Source organism: Panthera pardus, unplaced genomic scaffold (assembly GCF_024362965.1).
Source record: "Panthera pardus isolate Hobbes unplaced genomic scaffold, ASM2436296v1 HiC_scaffold_24, whole genome shotgun sequence".
Lineage (NCBI taxonomy): Eukaryota > Metazoa > Chordata > Mammalia > Carnivora > Felidae > Panthera > Panthera pardus.
The window spans coordinates 68,052,801-68,065,752 of NW_026526810.1; the positions used below are offsets into that span (position 1 = coordinate 68,052,801).

A 12,952-nucleotide genomic window follows, 5' to 3' on the forward strand; every position below is an offset into this window, starting at 1 on the left:
AGTCAACCGAATGAGCCACCCAGGCATCTCAAAAGATGATTTTTAAATAATAGACATTCCATCCCTTATTAACAAAGGAACATGAGACTCTGATAAATGGAAGTTCCTTGCCTAGATCACACAACCAGTAATAAGTTCGTGTCAGAGTTAAACTTGAGTTTATATAATGCCCACTGTCTCCAGATGTTTCTAGCCTTCACTCAAGTTACATTGAAGTCTTATGCTTTTGTCCACACACACAAACATCTATGAATATAATTCGGGAAAACAGAGTTATGCAGAGGCAGCCCCTTGGTAAAAGACTTGGTTTAATACCAGTGCCCTTCTGTAGGAGGTAGCTGCTGACACAGGGTACTTTAATTCTGAGCTATATCATTTCTAGGTTGATGGAGTTGTTAGTATGTTATACTCTGTATTTGTAAGAACAAACTTAACAATATTCTGTTTTATTTTGGAGACAACATAATTAGAAAGGGAATACAGATAAAAGTCATTTAGTGAGAAGGCACCAGGATGATAAGGGAGTTTGAAGTCATGACTGGGAAGAATTCTTGAAGAGCTGGAGAGAAGACAGCCTGGGAAACACTGTTTTTGGATCTGTATTTCAGTTATATTTAGTAAATACTTAATGAAGTCCTACTGTGTGTCAGTTGGGTGCTATCATAAGCACTAGAGATACAAAGATTGGTAAGTATCGTTCTCGCCTTCCATTATCAAAGAATAGGTGTAGAAATTATAGAAGGATAGAAAGATTTGTCCTTTAGATTGAACCAAAATCTAATGGAATTACTCAAGGATGAAATGAGCTAGCCTTTTGCCATCACTAAAGATATTCAAGCACATGCTAGAAGTCTACTTGGTATAGGAAGGAGGCTGTGGAATTAAATTAACCATCGTATGAGTGATGGAACTACAGGACCTTTAAACACTTCCAACCCTGAGATGCTATGATTCTTTCATCTGTGCTATCCCTGTCCCTTAATGCCATAAATAATTGGGACATAACTGCAAAAAATCGCATTTACATGGCAAATGTAAATCATCCACTTGCTTGGGTAGGATTTGTCCTTCCTATTGTAAGCTCACATCACTTAGTGTGTCTTTCTTCTGTCCTAGAGAAAATTACAGGAAACACAACTAAGATAGATAAACCCATCAAAGTTGTAAATGAAAGGGGTTCAAACTTATAAACATCTGTATTTATTTTTTGTACCCTAATTGCATCTAAGAGAACTAAATAAAATTTATATAGATAAAGGATAAGCCTAAGGTACTTGAAAATTTCTTCTTCTTCTTTTTTTTTTTTTAATTTTATGTTACAACAAACTAGGGACCAGTGTAAGGTTAGCATTTAATTTTATGCCACTGCAAGATTACTTTGCTCAGATTAAAACAACAGTGCTCTTTCTCATCATGGCCATCTGTAATGTTCTCATCATTTTAGCAGCGGGTGAGTCCATTTCCTTCTATGAATTTTACAAGTCAAGACATTCCATAAGTTGATTTGATCAGGTGGGAAAAAAGCATAACAGTGAACTGACAGAAGAGTTTTGAAGAGTGTGGCAGAATTTGATCAGTTCCCATGGTTTTGTAAGAACAAAGGAAAGTGCTCAGATTTGAAGTGTTGAGAAAAATGGTAAAGGTAAGAAGAGAAGGACAAGGAAACTTGTTAATTCAAGATACACCTTGAACACTTTGAATACGATCATTGTAATAAGCCACATATGTAGTTTCAAAACCTTGAATGCATTATTTCACAAGGCACTTTACATGGGCTGCGTTGTTTTTTCAATCATCTCTAGGTTCAGAGAAGGGAAAGAACTGCAATATAAATCTCGTGAGCTATTTGGACGATGATTGAAAGTTGACTAATAGCCAAGTGCAAATATTTATGCATTACTGAGCAACTTCTATATGTTCATACAACCCTAAGAACAATTCATGAAGTTGGTATTGCAGCTTTACACATGAAAACATGTAATCTTAAACAGCATGCCAAGCCGTGTTCTGAGGCTCATTCCACGGAATCCATCATGGCAAATTATGGCATAGATTGAGAGTCAATTTAATTTAGCGCTGATAGGATTATTTGGGCATTTTACTGCTTTGATACATAGGCAAACAGGACTGGCCATGTTTTTGCAAAGACATAAAACAAAAAAATGTCTATCAAGTCCAACTGCCTGCCCTGAAGGATATTTACAGGGTGCGATGCTTAATCTCATCTCAGGTATTCTGAATTTCAGCCTGCAGGCTAATATGCTTCCTGGATTTGAGTTGGGAAGAGGGGTTATTAGCGAGGTAGGCTGAGGAGGAACATATCGCCAATAAACTGAGAACTCCTTAGGAGAGTCCAAAATTGGATCTGGATTCAAGCCAAAATTAACAGACAGGGATGGCTACATATTTTTCAGGGTCCAGTACAAAATTAAAATACAGGATCCCGTGTTCAAAAGTCAGGAAAGAAGTACCAGGAAAAGTAACTAAATACAAACCTTTTTCCTTTCTTCTGTGAACTCTCAACTTGTCATAGTATTTTTTATTTGCTATTTAACATTATTCTAAGTTAAAAAATTAAAATGTTAAATTATTAGCATCAATTTTACCATTTACCTTTATATTGTGCAATGCCAGTTTTAAATGCACATATAAGAGCATTAAACTGTTATGCAGAATCACCGAAATTACACAATTTGTACACGCACATGTATTTTGTTCTTACCACGTTAGAGGACATGCCACACAAACTCTGCATGTACACGCACATGTATTTTGTTCTTACCACGTTAGAGGACATGCCACACAAAACTCTAACTCAGCTGTTTTTATTTCACTTCTTTCTTTGTCCACATTCTACCCATACTCTCTACTTTGCCCTACTGATAAGTAAAAATGGACTGACAGTAAAGGCACTGTTTCATAAAGGAACTATTGTCTTTCTCTTTCTTCCTAAGCCATCATTTTCGGTGTCAGTTGTAGGCTAATAGGGAAATAACATAAAAATGGCATGACAGGTTTCTTTGGTCATTTGGGTTTCTTAAAACATCATTGTCTTCTTTCTGCGTTCAAAGAAAGTTGTGCTTCTAATAGGAAGTATGGCCTCTTGGAGGTGTCAGTTATAGATATAATATGCTGATCATGTACTCACAAGACATCATGAATGCTCCATGCTAATGGGGCTAGCACGAAACAGTAGTGCACATTGCATATTGTGTGGATCTCCTAAGCCCATGTATGTGCTCCATTTCCATTGAACTTCACTCATACAGGTTGGTAAAATGATTAAGGATTTCAAGATGGCAGCAACAGAGCATTAAAGCAAGCATAGGGTCCTCCTATGCCTTGAGCCCCATGTGACTGCACAGATAGCACATCCAGGAAGCTGGCCTTCCCTGCTGACAGATGTAGAAAAGATGCCGGGATTTCTGCCAAGATGGAGTAGGGCCTATAAAGTCTATGACTTCCGGTGGTAACAAGTAAAGACTGGTTAAAATACAAAACAAAACCAAAATCCCAAACAAAAAACCCAAGGGCAGAAGTGTAAACAGTAGCAGCTGGAATGAAGAGGAAAGTTCAACCTTAAAGAACAAGGAGTAAAGGAGGGGTGGGTTCCTTCCCCATGGACTCCTTTTCTTCCAGGTTTGACCCAAGAGCAGGCCAAATCAGGGAATTGGCAGTGGGTGCAGGCAGCACAATCTGGGAGAAGCCAGTCTTTCTGGCCAGACAACTGGAACAAAGGGCTCCTGTCCTGTGAGACTGAGAGAGTGGGGAAGATCGGTTTTTCCCCCTCTTTTTCTGCTCTGGGCCCTGACCCAAGGCTGGTTGCATTCACAGATCTGCACTGCTGTGGTTCCTTAAAACCTGAAGGAAAACCTGTCTTTCTTGATTGGATTATGTGGAATGTCTCTGTAGGAAACATACACTAAAGTATGAGAGGGTGATGGGGTATCTTGTTGGCAATTGATCTCTATTTATGTCTACATTTATCTGTGTACGTGGAAAATCAGAGTTCACATGGATGCATCCAGTTCCAGGCCAGTGTTTCAGGGTTTACTCTAGTGTTCTCTCTTTATTTGTAACTTTGTTGATCAGTGAGAAACCTGGTTCCCATCAGCCTCAGTATACTTACTGCCTTGGTCAATCCCTCTGTGTGCGATGCCCTGTTCACCCCATTCTGTGTGTGACATCTTGCTGTGGTCCACACCTCTCTCTTGGATGCCCTTCTCATCCTAGCCAGGCTCTGATGCCCCATGACAACCACCCTCTTGAACCTCCCCTTTCTCAATCTTAAAGACTCTAACCCCCAGCTTTAGGAAATCCTGGCTCTTTCCAACCACCAGCTTGGATTGTCTCACCCAGTGGCTTTTGGATTCGGTTTTCCAGGAAAGGAGGAAAAAAAAAAAAAAGAGAACGCTTAATTTTCAAAAGTTCTCCAGCTCACTTCTATACCTAGATTGATGGATATACAATCCCTCTAGCTCCTTTATATGATCTCATCATTTACTGTAATGTCTCAAGTACCTAGCAAAATGCCCAACATATTGTTTGCACTTAAAATTAGTAATTGATTCAATTAATGTTGCCATGACCTGTTAACAAGCCCCTGAGTTTCATGTTGGCTTTTGCTTCATGGTTAGATTTCTAAGATGTATAATCTGTACTGGATAACAATGGTAGCAAGTAGGTAGCTTGTCTCGTGCCCCATATTTTCCAAAGTGCTTTCTATGATTGAACTTACTTAATCTGTAACAGCCTAAGGAATGTGTACTATTACTATCACTACTTTACAAAGACATTTGCAAGGTGTAAAGAGGTTGCATAAGTTGCCCAAAAGTGTACAGCTGGTAATTCATGGGGATTTGAACCCGGACAATCTACCTTCAGAGGCCACGTTCTTAACCACTGTGTGAGTTCCTGTAGCTTTTGTTCTCCTTCAGAATCCAAATGGGCTCTGTTACCCTTTGTATGCACAGCATCTTTTGAATATTTCTGTAACTCACATGGTTTGTTTTCGGTGCTGATACTGGTTATTAATTTCACACGGCTCCGGGTTTATGCTCTTCTCACCTGGGCTCAGTACCTACCCACACAATCTCTCTGGTTCCGTTAAAACTCAGGGGCCGGCACTGGGTTTGCTGAGATGGCAGAATGCATCCCAGTAGCCCACTACTGTTTATGCTGTCAACCCCTCTAATAGCCACTATTAGTGGAGGAAGTGGGGTGGGGTGGATATCCCCTTTTAGACTATAGAGAATGAGACTTACTAACATTTCCTTTTTTCTTTTTTTTATTTTAGAGAGAGAGAGACAGAGAGAGAGAGCATAAGTAGGGGAGAGGGGGAGAAAGGCAGAGGGAGAGAGAAAGACAGAGAGAGAGGGGGAGAGAGACAGAATGAGAATCTCAAGCAGGCTCCACACTCACAAGGAACTCCACGTGGGATTTGATCCCATGACCCTGGGGTCATGACAGAGCCAAGATCAAGAATCAGATGGGTGCTCAATGGACTGAACCACCCAGGTGCCCCACTAACACTTCCTTCTAATGAGCTTATTCATAATCAACAGGATGTACATTTCAACTGGCATTTTAATCATGATGATCAGATCATCAAGTCTTAGTGACATCTTATTGTTTATTCTTTTGTCTTCCTGATAATTTCAACTTTGTTTTACTTATCATTAATTAGGTTTTCAAAATTGACTGTGACTCCTTTTCAAGTATTTTTTAAATCCAGAATAATTGGATATTATTAACTCTACCTGCCTTTTTTGGACATCACCCTTCCAGAGTTACTAGCTACACAGTTAAATCTGAAAGTGTTCCTCTATATTTGTTTTTAAGTTGTCTTGATGAGCTCAACTGGAAATTTCCATTTGAAAGAGACATAACTTCCTCATCCCCAATCCTATTATTTCTAATGTGTGTGTTCTTTTTTCAGCCCAAATCCTTCTTATCATTTGAAGTTATGGATGAATATCCTATTCCTCTATGACTCATTTTCATGCCCAGGACTTCCCGTGTTCCTGGAATTCACCTTACTTCCATTCTCTGGAGATCTTATTTTGTTTCCCTGAAGGATTTGGTATCAAGTACACCATAGAATGTATTGCAGAAAACTCTTTGTTACATATCAGATGCACGTACAGGCTCTCGGCGAGCCATCCAGCTCCTCGAAACTTGGTTTTCTTTAACAACGACCATAAATCATTTCCTTCTCAAGCTATGAGTAGTTTTGTCTTGTTACACTTGAGGATTTTTATGGAGCATCTTCTCCAACACATGCACACACGCTTGGGGAGACACCGCTCTCTGCCCTGGGCCTGGTCAGGGTGCAATACATGCGAGACCTGAACAAGCATGAGGGCTGTGGAATGCACAGCTCAGAGGAGGTGAGCTGAGAGGCAGCATCTTATGGAGATGAATTACAAGGCAAGGGAGACCACCCGATGGATTTGTCAGTATGGCGGGGATAGACAGAGGAGGGAAAGCCAGATCACATGTGAGATGGGATTGCACAGAAAATGGGAGGAATTGTCTGAACCCAACAGGGGTTTTCATCAGGTGCCTACAGGCACTTCAGATGAAGGCAGGATGGTTGCCTCTAAAGCTGCTGACCCAGTGTGGACACTCATTATGTAGCTTCTGGGGTTCTGAGTTTTTCCTTTTTCCTTTGTGTGGCCATGTCCCCCTGCTTTCCAGCCTCATGACTGATTTCCCTCCATTTCCTCCTTGTGGTGCTATGGAAAATGGTTCACTTGAAATCATTTTAATATTTTTCTTTTCCTGTGAAAGAGCTCCTGCTGCTTTGTCCTGACCAGCTGTTTTAAGAACTCAAACCACCCTCACTCTACATGGGCCACAGCTCATGAAAGTCTGCCCTCTGGTTTCCCTGCTTCAACCACAGCCTTCACCCAGAGTCCCTTGCCCTGATCTATTTCACACCCACTCAGGGCTTCTGATGTTGTTACCGTTTCCCGTTTCTGACCATGTTTCTCCCCTCAGACCTCAGTACTATCTCTCTAGCTACAAACTTGGTCTTGTTCCTTGACCGTGATTTAGTTTCTCTTGACTGTCACTGCCTCCAGCAGTAGATAGCCAACCTGGTCAGCCCAGCTCCAGAGAGTGTCCACTGGCGAAGCTCCTGTGGTCTCTGTACCAGGGAGTGTTCTGGAGTCTTCTGAGTGGACTCTCTCTTGCTGAGGAGTTCTTCTCCCTCTCACATTAGTAGGAGTGAAGAGAGGGACTCTTCAAACAGAGGGACCAGCTAGAGCATCTACCGTTCTCATCATGGTGGCTGTTTGCCCCCGGCAGAGAGACAGACAGCACACCCTCTCTGTAGGGTACTAGAATGGACTCTGACTTCTCTACCTTTGTGTTGTCAAATAGAATTACTGCTCTTTATGGTTTTCCCTGCTCGCTTCCTTAATGGACTTCCAGAAAACTAGTCAGTCGTAGGGGACAATTCCCCTGCCTCTCTGCTCAGATGAAAAAGTTAGCTTTTAAAATATTTCTTCATAATGTCGCTCATTCCTTTCTCTGTTACACAGGGGCAATTTAAGGGGACACATTTCAGCAAATTACTACAATTATCTTCAGCCTGCTGGTACATGTCAGTGGGCCCTACTGTCTTCTATCAGCAGCCAATGCAAAGAATCTGAATGATCTTGGAAATGTGTAGATCATCCACAATCCTTATTTTCCCTTTAACTTTAGGAGTTTTTTCAACTCATTTCCCGACTTAATGGCGAACCAGAAACAAAAAGGAAGTAATTAAATTTTATTTCACTTCTCTTCTCATTCATAATTGTAGAGAGCAAGAGAGACAAGAAAGATGTGTGAATTTACTCAAGAGAATTCTTTGTGCATCTCCTACGTGCTACACACAAGGCTAAGAAGCAGCTTCACAGAGATGAGAGAACAATGTCTGCTTTCTAAGAGTTCAGGGCCCAGTGGGGGATGGGGACCTACGTAAAATAAAATCCAACCTCAATATTGGCAGAAGAGCATTTTCAGTGTTGTGAGGACATTTAACACTATGTGAGGGAGAAGAGGCTCAGGGAAAGCTTGTGAGAGGTGATGCCCATGCTGAGTCATTCGAGGATTAGAAGTGGCTGGCCGGAGGGGTATCTGGGGGGCTCAGTCGGTTAGCGTCTGACTTTTGATTTTGCCTCGGGTCACGATCTCACGGTTGGTGAGTTTGAGCCCTGCATCGGGCTCCTCGCTACCTGTGCAGAGCCTCCTTGGGTTTCTCTTTCCCCCTCGCCTGCTTGTGCTCTCTCTCGCTCTCTCTCAAAATAAATAAATAAACTTAAAAAAAAAAAAAAAGAGAGAAGTGGCTGACCAGATGTAGGAGGACACTGATTTCAGATGCAGGGAACAGGAACTGACAAAAGAGGTGAGAAAGCCTGGGAGGCCTAGGCTGGGCTTGCAGGACATGGGGCATGTCTGGGGCATGGGGAATGTGGAGGTGTCCAAGAGAAGGGACGGGTGGAAAGGAGAGAGTCTGGGTTGGATCATGGGGGCCTCATGTGCCTTCCTACAGAATCGGAGCTGAGGCTACAGGACTGGAAAGCCACAGGCGAATTTAAGCAGGAGAAGGACATTATGCTATGTGCTTTTGAAGAGCGTTCGGCTCCCGTGTGGCTGATGGCTTAGAATGGGGCAAGTATAGAGGCAGGAAGACGATAATGAAATTCATGCTGGGAAGAGTTGTAAGGTTCTGAGTCAAGGCAGAGGCAATGAAAATCGAAAGAAAAGATTTGAGGGACATTAGGGGAGTACAATTGACAGAATTTGGTCCCATTTTGACAGAGATGGAGAAATACAGTATAATTCCCAGACTTATCTTTTTTCTGCTTAAGTAACCAGATGGACTTCATAATAATAAAGGGATTGTACTGTAAAAATAGCTGACATTTATTGAGCACTTTCTATGTGCTAAGTAGTTTAAGTATATTGCCTCACTTTATCTTTAAAATAACACTGTGGAGCAGATCCTATTAAGCACATTTTACAAATAGGAAAATGGAGGCATGGAAAAGGCCAGCATCTTCCCCAGGATCATGTATTATGTGCCCAAACCATGATTTGAATACAGGTGTGGACACCTCCAGAATCTGACGTTTCAGCACTATCCTATTTTGTCCACCGGGGAGGGATTCAGTTCGGGGGAGAGATGATGAGTCCTGTTTTGAACATGCAGGTGGATGTCTAGCAGGTGGTTGTGATATGGCTTCGAAGGTCCAGTGAGTGATCTGATCTGGAGCCAGATACTTAGGGAAGGAGCCAGAGAGACAACCAGGAGTCCACTGAATTGTTCAAAATGTGACCTACTGTGCTCCTGAGCTCGTTTCTTATCTTTTGTTACTCCACAAGAGAAGGAAGGCATGCTCTTCTTCGGCAGGGTCAGGCCCAGCTGCCACAGCCCGCCCCTGAGCCTCAACCCCACTCATCACCATGCCTCTGTGACAGGAGTGGGTTAAGTTTGCTCCACTTTCTCTTTTCCTTATGATGATTCTTATCATGAGAACACATTAATCTTTTGCTATTTTCTGTTTTCATTACAATCTTTGTCACACAAGTGGAGCATCAGAATGTTAATGCCTCGTATCTTCTGTGAAGAATTGGTAGAATTCTCCATTGCTTTGACCTTTCCAATGTTCTGTGTTTCGATTGGGTCTGGAAGTTGATGATTAATGATAATTACAATAATTACACCAAGGGACTCGAAATATAAATTACCAAATGTTCAAAGGAAGCCACTTGAAACCTTTAATAGAATCTTGAACAATCTCTGTCCAAATGTTCCTACTTCCTCCATCAGACATCCCTCGGTGAGTAGGTTGGGAGAGATTCAGCCTAGGTTGTAGCCAGAAGAATAAAAGAGCTGTGATTTGTGAGCCATGTTTTAGTTATATGAAGGGGGAAAAAAAGAAATCAATTTTTAAATCAATAGAATGGTCCTTCGCCCAAACAGCTTTGCTTAACAAAGAGTGAGCATTCCATAAAACAAGACTTCGCTTTCGATTCAGATCATTAACTACGATTCCCATTAGGCAGGAGGTGCCACGGGGAAAGGGGATATTTACTTGTCTCCTCTGCTCTGGTTTCTTGGCTTTAATTTTAGGGAGGTGTAGCCTTTCATACGGACAGTTAGGACTCTATGTGGCCTTTGCTCCTTGGCCCGCAGACGACAACCACACCTGGCACTGATATTAGTGTAATCATATTTTCTGTGAACTTTTGCCGTGGGCAAGATGCAGATTCCCCGATGCTTTAAAAACAGTAAGTATTAAAATGCACTGGAATGAGGGTTTCATCTTGAGACCGCTGGTTATTTTCTTCCTGCTGCAGTAAATTGTACCTTATGTTGTGATAACCAGTGCAGTATATAAAGTATCCCTATCCAGAAGGTTGAAGAAGTTGCCATCATGCTAGGCTTTCAAAGGGAAGGATTTAGGATGACCAGACATCTGAACACATCTGTGGATGGTCACTATGGAGCATTTTTCCACAGGATGACAGAATGGAAAGAACAATCTCTTGCTACAGTTTTGACACACTCAAATACAGGCATCCTGTTGCCCTTTGACTCTGCCAGGTTATGTTATGGCATACACTATTTCTTTAAACAAATATTTTTTTCGTGTTTATTTATTTTTGAGAGAGAGACAGAGTGTGAGCAGGGGAAGGGCAGGGAGAGAGGGAGACACAGAATCCGAAGCAGGGTCCAGGCTCTGAGCTGTCAGCACAGAGCCCGATGCAGGGCTGGAACCCCCGAACTGTGAGATCATGACGTGAGTCAAACTCAGTTGCTTAAGTGACTGAGCCACCCAGGTGCCCTGGCATAAACTATTTCTAATTAGCATGATCCAGACTCTCAACATTTAGAAATCTATGCATTGAGGCTATAGTGGGAGAGGAAAAGAATGTCTAGAGAAGAATGATGGAAAGTCCTTAGTGTCCTGCTCTAGTCATATCTAGGGCACCGTGGGTTTTCCCTGAGGCCAGGATTGACTGAAACTGTGTACTACGTGTGAGAGCTTTTGCACCAGGCAAGATGTGGATTTCCTGAGGTTCGTTGGTTGGTTGGTTGGTTGGTTTGCAATGAAAGGAAAACTTTATTGAGCCCCACGGGCCTTGGGGCTCAGGCCAGATGTCACCCTGCAGACAAAGGAAGGGCCGGTGGATGAGCCTTATGTAACCTTCTTCTTGGGGTGCAGGTTGTTGGTGTGGCTCTACTTCTTGCGGCAGTTGACAGCGCAGGGTGCGGGCGAGCCTGACTCTTGCGGCAGACCGTCGTGTCGCAGTTGTATTTCTGGACCCAGCTGGCAGAGGGAAGGCTCGGTGGTGCCACCCTGCGGGTGAAGCGCCAAGTGCAGGGTAGACTCTTTCTGGGTATTGTAGTCTGAGAGGGTGCAACCATCATCTAGCTGTGTGCCCACAGAAAGCAGACGCTGCTGGTCAGGCGGGATGGCCTCCTTGTCTTGGATTGTGGCTTTGACATTCTCACTGGTGTCATGGGCTCAGCCTCAAGGGCGATAGTCTCGCCCATCAGGGTCTCCGCAAAGATCTGCATCTCTGTGTCTGCTGCAGGGCCGCTGTCTCCAGCCTGCTCGACCACCTTTTTTGAAGAGAGTTTCGTTTTGTTTTTAATAACATAGTAAGAGGTACGCAGCCCAGGGTGGCTTTTCTGGCCAGGAGACAGCAACCTTCCCTCTTGATTTTGCTCTGGAACCCACAGGGCCTGAGGGCACCGTGCATATTCTCAGAGGTGTGGTGCGGTGTTGGCTCTGAGGATTCTCAAGTTCAGGTAGGCTGACCCTAGTTCAGATGGTCCTGGTACTTTGGGGTATGGTTCCTTTCCCCAAAAGATCCTAGATCCTGTTGGATCCTAGGGGTTTCTGATGAATCAGTCTGGTGCATGCCTACACGGTTTCAAGTAAAACCTAACTTTTAAGAGCATTTTATGAGTATATTTATGAAGAATACGGTGCCAAGTATGTGTATACGTGGCATACAAACATATTTCTTCTCATCTTAAAGTTTCCCTCTTGAGAGGTGCCACACTTCTTCTTGGCCTCCATTCCATCCCAGAGGATATAGGCATGGGATGAGAGGTTTAGTCCATCGTGTTAACTGGAGCATGACCATCTGAGTCAAGTTTTGTCGCTATTGTTACCGCTTCTTCCCCGTACTTTGCTTTTGTAGCGGAGACCGAGCCTTAGCAGGGTGCACTTGAATTCAACCTGGACGCCCGGTCAGTTAATAAATGAATCAAGAAGCATTTGCTAAGTTCTTTGCTTCAAGTGGCGGTATGCTGTTTTTGAGCTTTTTATTCTGCCGAGATATTCAGAGCTTGTAAACATGAACTCAAAGAAATTCAGACTGTGACAGTTGATCTTGTAACCTGGGCAGTTACTACTATATTAAATTGCGTCCTGATCATTTGGAAAGCACAATGCTTTTGATCAGCTATTGAGGTCATGTTTGTGGGGTCAAGTATCCCATCATACTCGTATTTTCTTCCAAATGGATTCTCACCTTTATTTTATTCTGCTGGTTGTTTTTCTGGCCTATTATTACAGCTATTATTGTAGCCTTAAAAATAACTCCTATTCCCACTCCCAGAAGTTAAAGGCAACATTCCTAAAAAAAAATGTGTATCTAATGAAAAAGTTAATATACTAACTTCTCCTTTTGTGTGACTATGAGGTGTGTGTGTGTGTGTGTGTGTGTGTGTGTGTGTATTTTGAGAATGACAAAAAGAGAGTTAGTTAACACACATTTGGACCTGAACTCAGAGTGATCGCAGATTCCCTCGTCTTAGCCAAGTGGAGAGAAAAAGGGTTCAGATGCACAAGAAAAATAAAAGTGTCAGTATGGGAAGGGACATATGGCAATACTGGGCAATATGCGAGGAACCAATGCAAATGCTACAAGCCAAGTGTTG

The 12,952-nt window shown here is 42.6% G+C and overlaps 1 pseudogene; it reads right to left on the reverse strand.

Moving 5' to 3' along the window:
* Window positions 1–11,195: 11,195 nt before the first annotated feature.
* On the reverse strand, window positions 11,196–11,578 carry LOC109254935 (ubiquitin-like; annotated as a pseudogene).
* Between the last annotated feature and the right edge of the window lie 1,374 nt (window positions 11,579–12,952).